Here is an 18470-nt window from a genome sequence, read left to right on the forward strand (position 1 = left end):
GCTCTGTCTGTTCTTTGCCTGAGTCACCTTTCACTTTGAGAAACATCTGCCAACTGGACAGGCTAGAAAGGAGAAGTATTTTTATTTTCCAATCTTGCAAGACCAACATTGGAATACTCCCTTAGAATTCTCCTTAAAAATCAAACAGTTCCTTTGCAAATTCATCTCTTTCCTCACACTTTATTGTTGAGCGCTTTAAGAAGCCTGTCAGCACTTCCACCATTCTGCCTGGATCTCCTTAGCTAGACACACTCATTCATTGGGTCTAGTTCATATTTCCACATTCTGAATGTTCTGCATTTGCAGGACGCATGTAACCACTTTCATAGGCTTTACCAGCCGTTTCCTCACTGCCCTTCCACTCCACACCAGCAGTCTTCTCACCACCCTTCAACATTCTAGCCGCTGAAGCCAACAGCATCTGGTTTAGGATTTTTGTAACTGAAGCACTCCACTTCTTTTTTGTTTGTTATTGTCTGAAAATACCTTTATTTCACTTTTATCTTAAAGGATATTACTGGTTATAGAGCTCTAAGCTGTTATATATACATATATATATATATAATTTGTTTTTCAATTACAGTTGACATTCAATATTGTTTTATTAGTTTCAGGTGTACAGCATAGTGGTTAGACATTTATGTAATATATGCCATGATCCCCCAATCAGTCTAGTACACACGTGACAGCATACATAGTTGTTGTAACATTACTGACTATATTCTCTATGCAGTACGTTACATCCCCATGACAATTTTGTAATCCCATATTTTGTTTCAATTTTCTATTGCTCTTTAACAAACACCTCAGAATACTGTAGCTTGAACAACAATTTATTATAAGTTACAATTCTTTGTGTGACCAGAGAGTTCTTCTGCTTTATGTAGTATCTATCATAGGAACGGTTGGGATGGCTGAAGTTTCCAGCATGTTCTCACCCACATGGCTGGCAATGAGTCTGGATCCCTGGCTTCAGTTCAGCAAGGCTGAAGTCTTCTCCATGTGGCATTGTTAGCTTCACAACATGGAGGCTGGGTCCCAGGAAAGGACATTCCAGAAGGTGGGGGCAGAAGCTCTAGATCTCACAGGGTCCTACTCAGAAGTTACAGAGTGTCCTCCCCACCACATTCTGTGGATTTGAATAGCTCAGGAGCAGCCTGGAATCAAAGGATGTGAAATGAGTCTACCTCACAATGTGGAAATGACAAGGTCAAATGGCAAAAATGCATGTAGAATGAGAGATATGGTGCAGCCATCTCTGGAAACACTTAGGGATGTTAAGATGGGGTGAATGCATTTTGCATGTGAGAAGGACATGAATTTTGGGGGGAGGGACAGAGTGTTATGAGCTGAATTGTGTCCCTCCCCAAATTCCTATGTTGAAATTCTAACCTCCGATACTTCAGAAAGTGATGGTACTTGGAAATAGGGTCTTGGAGAGAGAACTCGTGAAGAGGAGACCATACCTGAGTAGACCATTTGAGCAGAGGGACCCTGCTCAAATATGGTTGTCCCTACGCAAAAGGGAAATTTGGACACAGACTTGAACAGAGAGAATGCCAGATTAAGACGAAGGCAGAGACTGCAGTGAGGAGAAGCCAAGGAACATCAGAGATGGCCAGCAAACCACTGTAAGCTGGGGGAGAGCCCTGGGACAGATGCTATTTTACAGCTTCAGGAGGAACTGAGCTCTGATAGCTTAGTCTCGGACTTCCGGCCTCCACAGCTGCCAGAGAAGACATTTCTGTTGTTTCAGCCACCGGGTCCGTGGCACTTCCTCACAGCAGCTCCAGGAAACTAATACAACTGGCCGTGGGTCCCTGTTGGGCATCCATCCTGGTGGGTAAAACAAGAAGAGCAAAATTTCCTTCAGTTGAAATCCTTTCCATTCTTCAAGGATCCAGGTTAATACAAGAAGCAGTGTTTGCACAGAAAGACACTCAAATATTTTTTTTCTTTTTCCTGAAGCAGTTTCTGTCACTGTTCATTCCCAAATCTCACATAATGTCATAATCAGGAACCAGGCACATATGGGTGGGACGTGTGTGAACATGTATGTGTGGTGTTTGTGTGTGTATGTGCATGTGTGTGTGCATGTGTGTGTATGTGTGTGTGTATGGTTTTCTCCAAGAGCCCCACATGTAGCCATTCTCAGTGACCTATATTGGAAAGATTTTGTTTCTTGGCACTACTGGTATTTTCATTTTAGTGCTGTTCATAAAGAGACTAGTGCCGAGATCTCAGCCATGCCTTCCGTAGAGGACATTCCTCCACAAAGCAAGAAGTAGCCAAGTCCATGCCATGCAGCCCAAACATCCAGGTGCACACATAACTGGTGGTCACTGTCAATTTTGCAAAGAACAGCAATTTCTCGACTTTTCCTCTGGTTTCCGAGGCAGCTGCTTTGCTAGTTCACAAAGAAGTGATGCTGTCACCTCACGCCAGGACAGCACGCTGAAACTCCACTGTGGACGCTGGAATATGTATGAGGGAATGACGAAGATTGATCTGTCTGTGGAGGATTGAAATGTGAGCATCTGCTGTAATGGCACTAAAAAGAATTAGAGTCATCAACCACAGTGATTCATAATGATAGCCGTGTTTGCTCTTAGAATATTAAGGGAATCAACCATCCACTTAATTGCCGAAAGGACTCCTTTTTCTTTAACCACACAGCATCTCTCTTTCAGTTTTTCAATATATAGATTTTTATATAGATAGATAGATCCCTAAATGGCCTCACTGGCTCAAGCATAAATGTAGCAAAGAAAAATTAAAATGAGCTAATATCTTTGATTAATGCAGTTTCTATGCCTGAACTTAGGAACATAAATATCCCTTTAAAAGTAATACTGTCTGCAAATAAGATCAAATCAAATTTCAAGGCACTTTGTTAATGAAAAGTATCGATTTTTATAACATGTGGGCCAAACCATCGCCAATTTTCAATCTATTTGAGATCCCTCTTAGCAATGAATATACAGATGTCCTTTTCTTTTTCCTTCACTTCTCCTCTTTTCCCTCCTCCTCTCAAGCGTTAGGCCTCAACTCTTCCTTGTTCATCTAATTCATTCCTACAACCTCAGTTGTCACTTCTAGGCAGATTGGTCACTTCCAAATCATCATCCTAACAAGGTGATACCTCCCTGGCCCAGGGAAGTCGTCCTTTCCAATCACACTGAGTGCTTCTAGCATGTTCCTCTCTCTACTTTCATGTCCAAACTCCGTCCTCTCAAACTTTACCTTCCTTAAAAGAGTTTGCTGAAGATCCAGGTCATCCTAACTCCTTTGTGGTCCCTTAGGACACACGTGATCTTTCTTCTTGCACACCAGAACACATCAGCGACTTGTTTGTACAAAGACTGGCCCTGCTCCATCTCAGGCCTTAGAATTCCATGACTGAACATGGTATTTTGACAGGGTGTGTAAGGTGGAGCAGGATAAGTGAGGCAGGAGGGGACGTGAACACGGCCCAGCCAGTACAAGCCACCAAATCGGTTTGCACAGGTATTGGGGTGACATATATCCCTGTGAGATCACATGCCCTGCCATAGACTTCATTTCACTGTTCAATTACACAGTAGTCACTTACCACCAGGTGACCCCTCAGGCTTTATCGAAAACTTCTATTTAAATCTGGTGTTCTTACTTAGCTTCAGGGTGTTTACGTTTGGCTGCCCCAGCTAGATTATAGGTCTCTAAAGAAAAAATGATAGCAAAGTTTCTAATACCCCTGAGAGGGTACAGATTAGATGGACCAGTAAATTAGTGAAGAGTCACCAAGAAGATACTCTATGTAATCAGTTGCTACCTTGACTGATTTCATCGACCACTACAACCTCTTCAGTGATTTGCAATCATAACTGAAATGGAAATCTTACTACCATGTTTCCCCGAAAATAAGACCTAGTCAGACAATCAGCTCTAATGCATCTTTTGGAGCAAAAATTAATATAAGACTGGGTCTTATTTTACTATAATACAAGACCAGGTATCATATAATATAATACCAGGTCTTATATTAACTTTTGCTCCAAAAGATGCATTAGAGCTGATTGTCTGGCTAGGTCTTATTTTTGGGGAAACACGGTAATATTACTGAGTAATAGAGGCAAACAAAACTATTATAACAACCCAATGGTTAAATGAGTGTGCTGAAACCAGGAACTTATTTATTTTTATACCAGAAAAACAAAAACAAATGTTTAGAAATAGCCCAGAATCTCCCCTTGAGGTACCACTATAAAAAACTGTCTTTGGCAAGAGGTGACAAAAATACTTGATTTACTGATTTAACCTCTCTTCTGGAGTAGAACATGATTTCTAAAGAATACACTGTTCGAAAATGGTAATTTTTATTTGAAAATAAAGTATAGAATATTTGCTTGACAAATAGTAGTGTCTGTGTGTGCTACGGCAGTGGACATCCAGAAGCAAACCAAAAAAACTGTAATTAATTAGCTCACAACAAAGATACCGTATCCTGTAAAAGACCGTGGGATAGAAATTGTACTAGGTCACAACTTCCCTTTCTGTCCCAGAGGAAAGTAAGCAAAGGAGACATGAAAGTAAGTTACACATTTTCTACATGTTGCTTCTTGCATCCCACAGATATGTGGTTTGGTCAATGGAACAAAATGAGTTCTATTTTACGGTCAGTATAGTAAGAGCCTGTACACATTAATCATTGCTGATACATCTTAGCTGGATAATAAGAAATGAGGAACCAGAAAGTGAAAATGACTACAACCTTTTCAAGACAATAGAAGATAAGCAGGAGTAGATCAGCCTGTGGTAACTAAATACAATCATGGAGATTTCGGAATCTGAAAGCCGTCCTGCTTCTGTTTCTACACGGATGGCTTCCCTGAGTAGTGGATGAACTCGGCTGTTTGGGGGTCTCTGACACAGGGATTAAAACACCTCACTCAACATGAGTACTATGCATACAGAACTTTTGAGGCAGTTTCTCATTTCTGTTATTTGACAAGATGTATGATTGTTGAATAATTATGTGATGAACACATATAACTTGGCTCCTTTTTCCCCCCTAAATCTCTCTCTCTCCCCCTCCCTTTAAAAAAAACAAAACAAAACAATCTGTTAGGCTGGAATTCCCACTGTAATTACAGTGATGATTGTACCTGTGACGTGGCTGACGCCCTGCTCTAGCCCTGGGGAGATCTAGCCCAGAAGCTTGCCGAATACCAGGGACGCCTGTGGGGAGGTAAATCGCACAGACATATGGCTAGTTTGCCACCCGAAGCACAGGAACTATATCTTCCATTTTACCTCTCATAAAACATGTTTTGGGAGCTAGACATTTTTGATGCATAAATCTTGGGCACTGAAAGTTCAATCTTGTTCTCTTGACTCTAGCGTTATTTCAGGCCGTATGCCGCTGCCACTATCTTAGTACAACAGATGATGTGAGTGAGAGGTACAGTGAAGGGAGGGTGGCCAGAAGTTCACACATGTGAAAAAATATTTCCCACCTTAAATGTCTCTTAGGCTTTTACATCAGGCATTAATTACTCCAACAACCAAAGAACGTGAAACCACAGCAAGATGAGCCGATCATGAAATTGTCAACGGAAACAACCAACGCTGGATTTCTTCCCACATTCAGAAATGAGGAGTCCGCCGCCTCCCAAATCAGCTCATCCCCACTTAGAACAACACTCCACCTTCCAAAAATATTCCTGAACTGAAACAACATGTCCCCCATTCGACTTGCACTCCTCCATCAGATAGGAATCAATTCCTCACGAGAACTTGAAACACTCTTGAAAACACACAAATAAATTTTGATGATAAGAAAATAAGACTACATGGCTAAAGTAAATAGAATGCAAAGCCTCACTGTTTTAACTGGGAATACCATTCACAAAGAACATTAATGTCTCCTAATAAGGATGTGTACTTATTTGAATGGATTATTGTCAGATAGGAAGCTCTAAGTGCCCACGCTCATGTAGCATGCCCACAGATTTAGGAATAAAGAGTCAGGTGACTTTGGTTGTCACACACAGAGCTCGTTAGCTAGTCCATGCAGAAATTACGTTCCTTAATTTACATATTAAAATACTATCGTTTCAAACCTTGAAGTTCACCTGAAAAATTGGTCTTCGCCCCCAACTCCTTTTAAAAATATCTGTGTTTTCTCTCTCTCCTTTGGCTATCAACACTTTCTTTTACTGCTCCCACTTCCAAGGGGCAAAACTAGTAACTAGAAAGACATACTCAAGGGTCCCACCACAAAGTCCCACAAAAACCAACTGGGAAGGGAATAAAGAGAGGAGACAGAGTCTAGCAAGTTCTTTTTATTCCAGCTGTCTAATTTTCATCAGTGCTGCCAAGATTTTGGTTAAGTAATGTCCCTTGTGGTCTCTGCTCACTTTCAGAACTCTGGGAAAGGATGATGGAGATGAACTCTTGTTACCCTCCTTCTGAGAACCTCATATGCTTCGTGATTCAGCCCTTCTAATAAGTCCTAAAGAGCATCTTCTGTACAGTTAAAAAGGTGGGAAGCAAAGGTTGGTAAATAAGTTAGCATACTGTGATCCGGAACTTGCAGTGTCGTCTCTGGAACTGGTGAGAAAGGCAGAATGGCAGAACCGGTCCAGACCTCCTGAATCAGAACATGTGGGTGGAGCCCAGCAAACCAGCCGCCGAGGGACCATCAAGAGTGAGACTCACTGCGTGGGCCACAGGGAAATTGCAAAAAGGCTTTTCAAGTTTAGAGTCTGGACTACTCTGTCCTCAAAAGGCAGGATTACGAAACTCACAAAAGCACAGGGTTTTCCAATGAAGGGGCCTGGGATTGAAAGTTGGAAACCTCACAGCCATTTGCCCAACTTTAAATGTAAATTCTCGCTCTTAATTTTATGGTAACAAAGCTTACTGCCTCGGGAATAAGACGATGCAGTTAACTGGCCTCAGTGGTAATATTTCTTTCTGGCTTGATGGGGCCATTTGAAAATATCATTAAAGAGACAAGCTGTACGATTGAGGATGGCAAAGGTCTGATTATCTTTGGAGATTAAATCTCCAAACATCATGTGATTCTAAATGTGTGTCTCTGGTCAATTTAAAACTCTTGGCTAATGGCTGAGTTTCCCAAATACTCTTTCAGGTACACAAGCACATACATCTCCATGCATACCTTTTGAAGGGCTTTGAAAGTATCTAAACTTTTTGAATATTTTTAAAAACCACTGTCTGATTCAATTATCTCCCCAAATGAAAATAGCTTTTTTCCTTCCTCGATTTGGCACATGCTAATATTAGCAGAAAAAGAAGAAAAAGAAGGCAGAGAGGAAGAGGAGGAAAACGGAGGAGGAAGAGGAGGAGGAAAAAAGCCAAGAAAGAAACAGTCTCCAAAACCAGGAGTACAAAGAAGATGAAATTCACCTGAGTTCTCATAATTCAAAGAAAAGGCACTGTTTCCTGTGGTTCACATCTTCCGGATAGAGGACCAATGGTCAGCCAGTACCTGAGTAGCACAGCGTGTGTACAGAACTGACGGCATCCCACCCCTGCTGTTCTCAAATCAGGTTCTGCTTTTCAACTCCTCGGAGACATCCCTCAAGTTAATGACTATACAGCCACACCATTTTTAATTGCTGCAGTGTTCCATGTACGCCATGATTTATTCACTAAATGTTGTGATTTTTTTTCTATTGTAAACAATACTGTTACCATTGAGCCCAAGTACTTTGGCATATCCTCTCACTGTCCTCAGAAAACGTCACTAGTAATTTGACTTTTAGGTCAAATGATATGTTACTTTTGAATTCTGAGGTGTGATGCCAACATCTGTTCAGGAAGGTGGAGCAGTAACCACTCGGATGGTACAAGGGTGTACAGTCTCCGAAAACCTCAGGCACATTTGTTTCTGTGAATGTTTGAAACTTAGCAACCAAATCAGCACAGTAGTCTACTTCTGTGTTTTTATATGATTTCCATAAAAGGCAATAGAATGCCTTTTTTCAACTTTTTGAAAGGCATTTATTAGTGCCCTTTTTATATGGATGTTCCTTCCTGAGTTATCAATTTGTAAAAGCTCCTTACTATTACAGCTCTCATTGGTTGTCATACATGTTCAAAAATTAGTATGCTAATTGTATTTCTGTTGACTTTGTTCATGGTGTATTTTCTATTAGAAAACTTTAAAGTATTTACATATTTTAAATATCAATGTTATCTTTACCTTATGGTTTAAGACTTCTATGTTATTTTTTTTAAACTTCATTCTTAATTCAGTTTTCTCTCCCTCTCTCTTTTTTTAAGTCCACAGCTTTGACCACCTATGGTTTAATTTTGTTATAATCATGCTGTAGGTAGGCTTCTAGCTTTGAAAAATAAAATTTAGTCTGTTGTATCAATACTATTTATTAATCTATCTTTTATCATAACTTGAAATCATGTTTATGACCAAGCTATGGACACAGATGGGTTAATGACAGTGTCTAAACTCAACTATCAGTTCCGATGGGAGAACCACACTGTTAAATATATGTGCTTCCAAGACTATGTATGTCTTAAATACTATATTTTATATATGCCCAGATTCCCACCCACTAACAATTACTCTTAAGAAACAGCCTGTTTTTCTTGTATGCTTATTTTACAGGTGAAATTGAGAATTGCTTCATCCAATAAAAAAATTCATCTCACTTATATGTGGAATCTAAAGAACAAAATAAATGAACAAACAAAACAGAAATAGACTCATAGATACAGAGAACAAATTGATGGTTGCCAGATGGGAGAGGGTTGGGAGGCTGGGTGAAAAAGGGAAAGGGATTAAGAAGTACAAATTGGTAGTTACAAAATAGTCACGGGAATGTAAAGTAAAGCACAGGGAATATAATCAATAATATTGTAATTACTATGTATAGTGCCAGGTGGGTACTAGACTAGTCGGGGGGATCACTGCATAAACTATATAAATGTCTAACCACTATGCTGTACACTTGAAACTAATATAAAATAATATTGAATGCCAACTGTAACTGAAAACATGAAATAAATAATTTTTAAAAATTTAACTGATTTTTATATTTGGATTACATTGGATTTTCTACAGTAGAACTTATTTGTCAAATAAGTATTATACCATTTTATTTCAAAATATTCCTACTTTCTCAGCATTTTTTAAATTGCAATTATAAACAGGATGATTTCTTTCATAATGTACTGTAGCTGGTTATATGTTTACAGGAAAACTGTTGGCTTTTTAATATTAATTTTCTACCTCCCTATCTTACTGAAATCTCTTGCTCTTTCTGGTAGTTGTCAGTTGATTTCTTATTTTCCAGCTGCACAACTATGTAATCTACAAATAGAAGCCATCTGAGCTTGACACATTTTTCTGCGATGTGGGCTCCTTGACAATTTTTTATTTTCAAAGCTGCATTTTGGCTTATTTGGATTTTCTGTTTCTTCTTAAGTCAATTTTGATCATTTATATTTTCTGAAAAACTTCTAAACTTGATTCAGATTTTAGCTTAGGATGTTACAGAGCCTCCCCCATTAGTGATTCTCTCTTGTACTTTATCAATTTTTTTCTTTGTTCCCAGTAAAGAACCGAATCTTGTATATACGCATCCATTTTACTAACCTCTGCCTTTTAACTCACTGATTTCCTTTTCTATTAGTATACATTTTCTGCTTAGTTTCCCCTGAGTACAGCTGCAAGTATATTCTGTAACTTTTATATTTATTATTTTTCTCATTGCAATTATTTTCTTTATGATCAGTTATTGCAGTTGTATTTCCTTTTTTGCCCTAAGTTTGTTTTTGTTCTTATTTTTCCTTACAGAGGGAATTTCAACATACTCAACGAGTTGAGGACATTTCCATTGTTTCTTCTTTGGCAATTATTTAGATTTCTCACTTTGCCTCTGTGCCAGACATCGGGCCCAGGACCAGAGAGAGTCTGCACTTAGCTCCTCATTACTCCTCACCCCTGTAATGGCCTGGACTTGGGAGTACTGACGGTGAAGGGGGAGGGACTGCTTTGGCCCCTGGCTGCAGAATCCTGGGGAGACTGCCCTGAGCACCCTCTCAGCCCCACCCCCACCCCCAGGACTTCCCTGGCTTCTCCCTCTCAGAGGAGGCGTCAGTTCATTCTCTGAGCCATTCATGCTGTTCCTCCATTTTCTCATCTCTCACGCATGCTCATCCCTCCCGTTATACATAACACTCCACCAAAAATTGTGTTTGTTGGTATGTGCCTAGTATGTGTAATATTGTGTTTGTTGGTATGTGCCTAGTATGTGTAATATTGTGTTTGTTGGTATGTGCCTAGTATGTGTAATATTGTGTTTGTTGGTATGTGCCTAGTATGTGTAATATTGCACACCTGAAACGTAGGTAATGTAATAAACCAGTGTTACTTCAATTAACAACAACAACAACAAACTGTTGTACACAAACGTTTTCCCTGTTTCCTTGGCGAGGCCTTCGTCAGTTCTAACTTGTAGATCTAATTCATTTGTTGCTTCCTAATGTAGAATTTGTTAACGTGTCCCATACTGAGTGTTCTATTTGGGGGTTTTGTTTACTCACTCTGACGGGGGAGCTCCAGGAGGTCCCGCTATTTGCCTGAACAGCACGTAAGTAAAAGTCTCATGAATCCTCCTCTTGCTTTTCACAAAGTACTTTTTGGGGCTTCCTCTGCGCTTTAGATACTGATGCTGCATGTTTTCTGTCTAATTGCCCAAGGGATTAGAGAAGCATCGAGGGTCAGGAGACAGGTGGAGCGTGAGAGGCTTTGTCTCTGTGGGTTTCCTCAGAATTATCAAAAACTCTGCACCATAGGTCAGCTCCCTTCCATGGAAAGTAGACCCCTATATTTGAGTGGGTTACCCTACTCTGAGGCGATGAAACAAATTAGAGTTATGCCCCAAACTTGTGGGCATTTGCTTTTGTGAGTGGCTGTGTATGCTTGCTCCAGTCTCCTTTAATTGAAGCTGCAGAGAAGGCTCACTGCAGACCTTCCCCCTCTTCACAGAGGAAAAAGCACTTTGACTGAGCTTCTTGGCTGTGTCGTATCTCCTTTGTTGGCCCTAAGTGCCAATGGGCGGCCTCTGTTCTCTTCTTCTGTCTCTGAAGCCAACAGGTGCAGGGAAGGTCAATGGCGTGAGATGCCCCCATCCATGGCCCCACTTCTCTCCCTCCAACTGGGGAACCATTGAGGTCTTGAGAACCATGGTGCAATCACCACTTGTGTGTCCAGCACACTGTCCACTCCACCCAACTTTTATGCTCTCAAGTTTTCAGTTTGAGAGTGAAGAATTTTGTTCTAAGTTCTTTGTATTAATTTTGGAGAACATTATTTTTGCCGGTTGAAGGGAAGAGCCAGAGGAGTTTGTAAACATATCATTTAGCTGACATCTTTCCCAGAATTTCATGTCATGTTCATTTAGTTTAATTCAGTGTAGGGAGATTTGACTCCGTAGTACGTAATTTGAATATCTGCATGACCATACCAATGACATATCACCAGGGGTCTTTTAATATAAAGATGTGACATCTTTTCTGAAGTCTTTTCAGAAAGAACTAGAGACTAAGTCATTTGCCTAAAAATCTGAAATGTAACAGGTAAAAATAAAGGTTGCTTATTGTTTGAAATCATGCAATTGCAGACACTGCTATCATGTTTATCAAATGATGCCTAACAATTAGATTCAGGTAATTGGATTTGCTCTCAGCCCTTGGGAGGAAGATTTGAAACATGTGCTTGTGAAAATAATTGGAACTTTTCTGGTTATAGGATTCAGCCTGAATTAGGTGCATATGTTTACGTCATCCTTCTTCTTGCTAACAGCACAGGATCCGTCACTTCCTCCCTGCACAGAAAGATGCAGATGAGAGAGGAGCTTAGCCCACAGTTTTTCCCTTCCTGAACTGCAAGGCAGTGTTAGCAAACAAACAGGTGACAGGGTAGCTTGGATTTTATATAATCCTTTCTAGTCCTTATTTTGATCTACACCTGTGCTTCAGAAATGTAAATAATATGTAAAGAAATATAAAGAAATATGTAAAGTAGGTACCTAACCCACAGGCTATCAAAGAGCTATATGTGCCTGGCTTTTGGCAAATTGTTAAAACACTTCCCCCAAGGACCCAGCCAGCCTTCCAAATCTTCTCTCTCAAGATGTCTCCACACCCCTGTGTATGACAAATTGAAAAAATTCAATACAATGAGGAAATCAATGCCTTATTTTGGTCTCTAGATGCTGAGATTGAAATAGACAGGCTTTAAGTGCAGCATTAATTTGGTCTGTTCTGGGAGGTTAATGTAAGTGAGCCTAGCTCTCTGGAACCACAGCAGTCAGGCGAAGGAGTATTGTGAGTGGAATCACCCAAGTGAGAACCACACGCAGAGGAACGGCCTGCTAATTAATTTCCCCTCATCACAGAAGCCAGTGGGCGTCTGGCCCCGTGCTGGAATTCAGATGGTGGACAAACTCTGTCGGCCCAGCGGCTTCTCAAATGTGGAGGAGGTGACAGTTACCTCAGAGAAACGACCTGACCATAAATTACATGAGCGAGAGAAAAGATGTTTAAAGTATTGGATTAAAGCAAAACCTAACAGTCAATTAAATGATGTCTAATGCTGGCCTCGTTTCTATACTCGACTGAAGCTAGAAGCAGTTGCGTGTGAGAGCAGTTCCACTTCAGTGCTGTGTGCTCAGGGCTGTGCTAAAGATGGAGGCAATATAATGAGCTGAAATACATGGAACCCTATGTAAATACTTCTCCTCTGTCCTCCGAATCCTCCATTGCGTTTTGAAAGCGGTGGGCTACATGTGCACTGAGGGTCCATCACAATGGGTGCACAGGCTTTCCTCCTGTCTCATTTCCAGAGTGGGTGCATCAAGATGAAACCTGAGTTTTTAAAAACAAAAAACAAAATGGAAACGGTAGCTCTTCTAAGCTGTTTCTTTGACAGGACCTAGCTTTCCCCTGCATTTATAGGATGTCCTATAGTTTACCGATCATTGTCATGTAGAGATTCTGTTGCCCCACAGCTGTGTGTGTGAGTGTGCGTGGATATCTCCCAACACAGCCTGAGCGGGGCAGGGCTGGCAGCATTACTCCGACTCACAGAGGAGGGGAGTGCGGCCAAGGCCTCACGGCTAAGGACATGGAAGCTGGAGGAAAGCAAAGGGTCCTGGCTCCAAGCTCAAGCCTCAGTCCACCAAACCTCAGGGCCTTCCCTGGTTTCTTTCTACACCCGCATCTCTAACAGCTTCCCAAAGAGCTTCTCAGGACTGAGGGGGGATGTCATCTACACCCTCTCTCTTCTGATCTCCTCTAATAGTCTTCTTTAAATACCAAGGTATTAGCAGATAAACCATGTGGAAATGGGTAAGTAGATGAATTGCTTTTTGTACTGCATTACACAATGGATTGGAAGGGATTAAATTTTCATCATCCATCTTCCCCTGCCCCCCAGCCCCACTGTTATTTTTACCATTTTGTTTAAGCCAAGCAGATATGCTTACATGACTTAGGCTCTTTGCAGATGAAATCCATTTGCTTTATCCATTATACATTCGGAATGATTGAGGCAGTACAAACACACAATAAAAAACCCATAATTACTAAGAAAACAAATTCCCTGCCCAGTTCAGGCTAACTTAAAGTGGAATCCAGGACACACATTAGGACAGTCTCACGAGTACAGTTTTTGATTAACACTTTTGAGTCCCCAGGTCTTTTCCGCGGCAGAAATGCGATCTGATTGGCTGGTTGAGTTGCACGCTCAGACTTGAACAAGGCCATCTGTGCTCACGCTGAGCTCCATATTGACTTCCCCTCTCCCCTGGCATGTTATTGAATAAGTAATGCATTCGGAAGGACTATCCTTCGTTCTTTAGGCAAAATGACTTCTCCAGTGTATCAAAGACAAATTGTGGACAGTTACCTTTGATACCTCTGGAATAGAGAGAGTGTGAAGAAATCAACGAGTATCACACCGCTGGATATGTGTGCATATTAGATTTTTAGAGGTGATTTTCAGATATGAACATGGAGAGAGACTAGGTGTCGCCTCCATCTTTCAATGCTTCCTTTAAAAATCCCCCAAAGACTAATGAGTCAGGCAAATGAAAATATTTTTCTTCTTAGAATAAAAGTGGAAGATAGCAAATGTTTGCATGTTGGTATTCTGGTTTATGACTGATGAGAAAATAGTTTTAGACAATATTGCATACAGAAAGGAATTCAACCCAATGTAGACGTAAAGAAATGTATAGAGAATCATTGTAAGCAGCACACATACGTGGACGCAGGGCTCTAGCTCTCTGTCACTCAAACCACATCGCAGCAGGAAGCACATAAACTGAGTGAAACTTGTCACCACTACTATCACCTAATGTCCTTTCTGTTTGTCCTCTTGATTCAGACCTGAAAATTTCCTGGATCCTACAAGCTGTCAACTAATAGTTCTCCACTTGGAGAAACACTGCAAGCAATTCTTTATGAAAAAGCAAGTGTGATTTCTACCCTATCTGTGTTTCTTGCATCCATGCTGTAATGGCTATTATGGTTAGATCCTGTTGTTCCATTTCTTTAGAGAATATCCTGAATTTCCAAGGTAAAATTTGAAAACACCTGTGTGGATGTGTTTCTGAGCCTAAGTCTTCTTTTAATAATTGCTCAGCCACATAGAGGTAAAAGTTTCTCCTACTTCTGTCCCATTTTGCCCCTAGAAAGGTACAGCACCAACAGGGGAGGGAAAAAGTCTCCTACTTTTGTCCCATTCTACGTCGCTTCACTCCATATTCATTTTAACTTAGGCGTTCCTTTTCTTAAGAAAATTATTTCCAATTTCTAAAATTCTTGAGAAACCGCTCCCAAGGTTAAAACAACAACAACAACAACAGCAACAAAAACCCAGCCTTTTCCTTCCTAAGTGCAATTTACTTTCAAGTATTTTACAGTTTGGTAGACTTGCCACTCAATCTGCAATTTGTCATTTTCATAAATGTTAATTTCAAGTATTTGCAAAAGTTGTGTATTTTGGGAAGCACTCAAACATTTTTAAAGCCACCGACAACAAGAGAAGAAAGTCACCTGTGCCTATAAATATAGCTTCTATTGCCATCACAGATCCAGTCACAAAAAGGAGGAAAATAGTTCCCTTTTATCCCTGCCAGGTTTCCAAGGCTTGAGCATTTCTTTATGAATTTTATGAGTCACAATTCTATCTTTGTGTCCAAACCGGGGGTCTCTGTGTCACCTGGAAACGAAGGCTCCACGGCAACAATCCTCCAAAAAGTGATGTGCTCACAAAAGCATTAGCCTCTGGCCTTGAATTTGCAAAGGCACTAAAAAGAGAAATTATTATTTTACTGCCTTTGACCCAGGGGCTGCTGAGATTCAGGGTTGCTGCCAGATTCTTTATAAGGGGGTGAACTCGGTGTGTGTGTGTGTGGGGGGAGGGTAGCTAAATTGAGAGAGTGCTCCTGCACTAATTTAATAATTTAACCCTTACGACCAGTCACAAATAAACTTTGTTCATCTTGTAATGCTTCACCCAGAAATATACCTTCTCATTAAAAAGTTTATTAATCTCACTACATGGTAAGACAGCTGAAACTATTAGAATAAATAGGAAGTATTCGTAAAATGCTGGTGAGTTTGTCTCCGGTGAAAGTCTAACATTGGTGTTGTTTTCCAAGTCAGCTATGTCTGCGATTAGGTAGGTTGGCTGGGTCTGCATTTAAGGGTTACTACCTCTTTTCCTTAGGAATTTGATCTTTTAATTCACCAGTATTTAGACTCTGATAAAATAAATATTTTTATATGTTAAGATTAGGTGCACAGGAGGAGGTAAAACGACCCTTTTAAATTGAAAAGCAAGAATGTCGCTGGTTGCCCTGTCAAACTGACATAACTGCAAAAAGAAATAAATGAAAACAAAGCAACCATTCTACAATAACTAAATGTAGCTATTATGCAGCAATTCGAAGAATAGAACTAAATCTCCATCCGTTAATGTGAGAAGTTCTTTAATGGGAGCTGTGAAAGGAGATGGAATGCATCCCGTTTTAGTGAGGCACTGATCCTCGGCCAGACACGCATTCCCACGTTTGCATGGAGGACGTGAGCAGGGGATGAGGACAGTGGCTCAGTGGATGAAGAGAGGAAGGAGCCAAAAGAAAGTACAGACGAAGAGGAAGGTGCAAAACCCACGGGACCATACATGAAGAATACCATTTGGGTAAAATTGTAAAAGCATGCATACGTGCATTAAAAGATGTCTGAAAACATATTTGCCAAAATAGTAATGGTAGCTGTCCTAAGGTGGTAAATACTCAGGGGATGTGTTTGTGTTTTTATATTTTTCTATATTTTTAAATGAGTATGCATTTTTTATTTTAAAATAAAGTATACTACACTGTGATAGAAATAATAGAATAAATACTCTTTTAGCAAAATTCTGTTGTGTTTATCCTTATAAACATAATACATGATCAAATATGTGAAAATAGAAAAGCATTCTAAAGCCCAAAATAGCCACGTCTGTAGTCTAAACGAAAAAAAGAAAGCTTTCTGCATATTTAGCTGTTATAGCACAGGGCTTTTCCATGAAATGTAGCTAATATAGATACATAAGCTCCAATTATTTTGTTCATTAAGCAAGGGTCAAACTGATGTTTACAACAGAACCAAAAATATGTAAGATGGAACATGTGTTTGTACATGTGCATGGGTTTCTGTAAAAGCAGCAGCAAAATGCATGCATGCACAAACATGCATGTATCCATCCTTCTATGCATGTACACATACACAGGCATATATGCAAACATCCATCCAGGCATGTGTACATATAAGGCATGCATGCAATCATCCATACATGCATATGCATGTGCAGAGACATGTGTAATAATCCATCCATGCATGTACACATGCACAGGCATGCACACAGACTCATACACCCACGGACATAATGCAAATGCATGCACATGTACACATCCATGCATACACAGGCATGCCACACACGTGTACATACACACACAGACATGTATGTCTGCAGATGTTGATGAATGCACAAATACAGAGAGGCACACATACAAAGGTTGCATGCAATGCACACATACAGAGAGGTTGCATGCATGGAAACCACTGGTCCAAAAAGCAGGACCACAGACCTCTAAATCCTCATTCCTTAGATGTGTTTTGGACCTTTCACATGCTTCAGTTTCCATATTTGTAAACATGCAGGTAGGAACTAAGTCAACAATTTTCAAACCCAACAGTTTCATCCAGATGCTTAAAGCTTTTTAAAAATGTTTCATCTCAACAAATAGTCCATACATACAAAACAGTGCTACATGTTATCATTTAAGACACTGAAGGCCACTAATACATCAACTTGTACTGGCCAAATCACTCAGTTTTTATAGGGATCGGGAATACAGTTTTTCCAAGTATTTTCCTATAAATAGTTTTGAACTTCTTGTAATCATATCATTATTAGAAAGCCTATATTCTTCCACTAGTCCTTTTTCTCTCCTCTTTGTTATTTCAGTCCTTAAATAAAAATGCACAGACACGTACTATATTCTCACGTGTGCCAGAAACTATGGGATGGTGGGCTCTGGTCCACACTCATCATGGTGCAATAACAAATTGTGTAATAACCAGCAAATACAACATGCACACCATGTTGAAAATTTTAGAACTTAGAATAAATGGGGATGCTTCAAGTAGGCTTTTTAATGAACTAAATAGCATTCATTTAGTTTGTTAAATTATTAGCACACTTGGAAATTCAGCTCAAGTGTTAGTAATGAAACTAAAACTTAACTTGCATACCAAATCAAATAATTGTGAATTATTTAAACTATCAAGGCATATTAAAATATAGGTATCTGTGATTCTTTTAAAAAAAAAAGATCACTAAGCATCCCAGAATGTTGTAAAATATTTTAAAGGCTACCTTCTCCCAAATAATCTGAATGTTTTAACTGGTTAAAGAAACTGGCCTTTGACTTTCTCCATTCAACACTTTCTAGTAAATGAATGCAGTTTTCAGATACTGTATTTTGTTACTCTAAGATGCACTTTCATCTTTCAAATTTTAAGATCTTTGTCACCAAGGTATGTCTCACAGTTGATGGCATCTGCCCACAGCTGTCAGCCTGATGTGGGGGGTGGCGGCTTCCACTGTTTGTTCCGCAGGGACTTGCCAGTGTAGATTTCACTGGCGCTCACCAATATCTCTAGCTTCCCTTGCTTCCTGGGGCACATATGAGTAGCACAATTCAACACAGCCTCCCTGTGAAGTTAGTGGTGGCTGTAAAACTTACTTTTCCCAGTGGAATGTGACTAGACGTGATACATGCCAATTTCAGGTAGAAGCCTGTATTCATGCTTTTACAGCACAAACTTCATTTGCTTGGTGGCCAACATGGCATGTGCAAAGTTGGTGCAGGTGCATTGGG

General features: G+C 40.1%; 1 long non-coding RNA gene across 1 annotated transcript in view; it reads right to left on the minus strand.

The window, feature by feature from the left end:
- Nucleotides 1-557: 557 nt before the first annotated feature.
- LOC141571925 (uncharacterized) overlaps nucleotides 558-18470 on the minus strand; it is a 45230-nt gene continuing 27317 nt past the window's right edge. The window contains exon 3 of the long non-coding RNA XR_012496969.2: nucleotides 558-1836. This is a non-coding gene — a long non-coding RNA (uncharacterized LOC141571925). The remainder of the gene's footprint in view (nucleotides 1837-18470) is intronic.

Source organism: Rhinolophus sinicus, chromosome 2 (genome assembly GCF_057876585.1).
Source record: "Rhinolophus sinicus isolate RSI-liver-muscle chromosome 2, RSI-T2T, whole genome shotgun sequence".
In the NCBI taxonomy this organism is placed as follows: domain Eukaryota; kingdom Metazoa; phylum Chordata; class Mammalia; order Chiroptera; family Rhinolophidae; genus Rhinolophus; species Rhinolophus sinicus.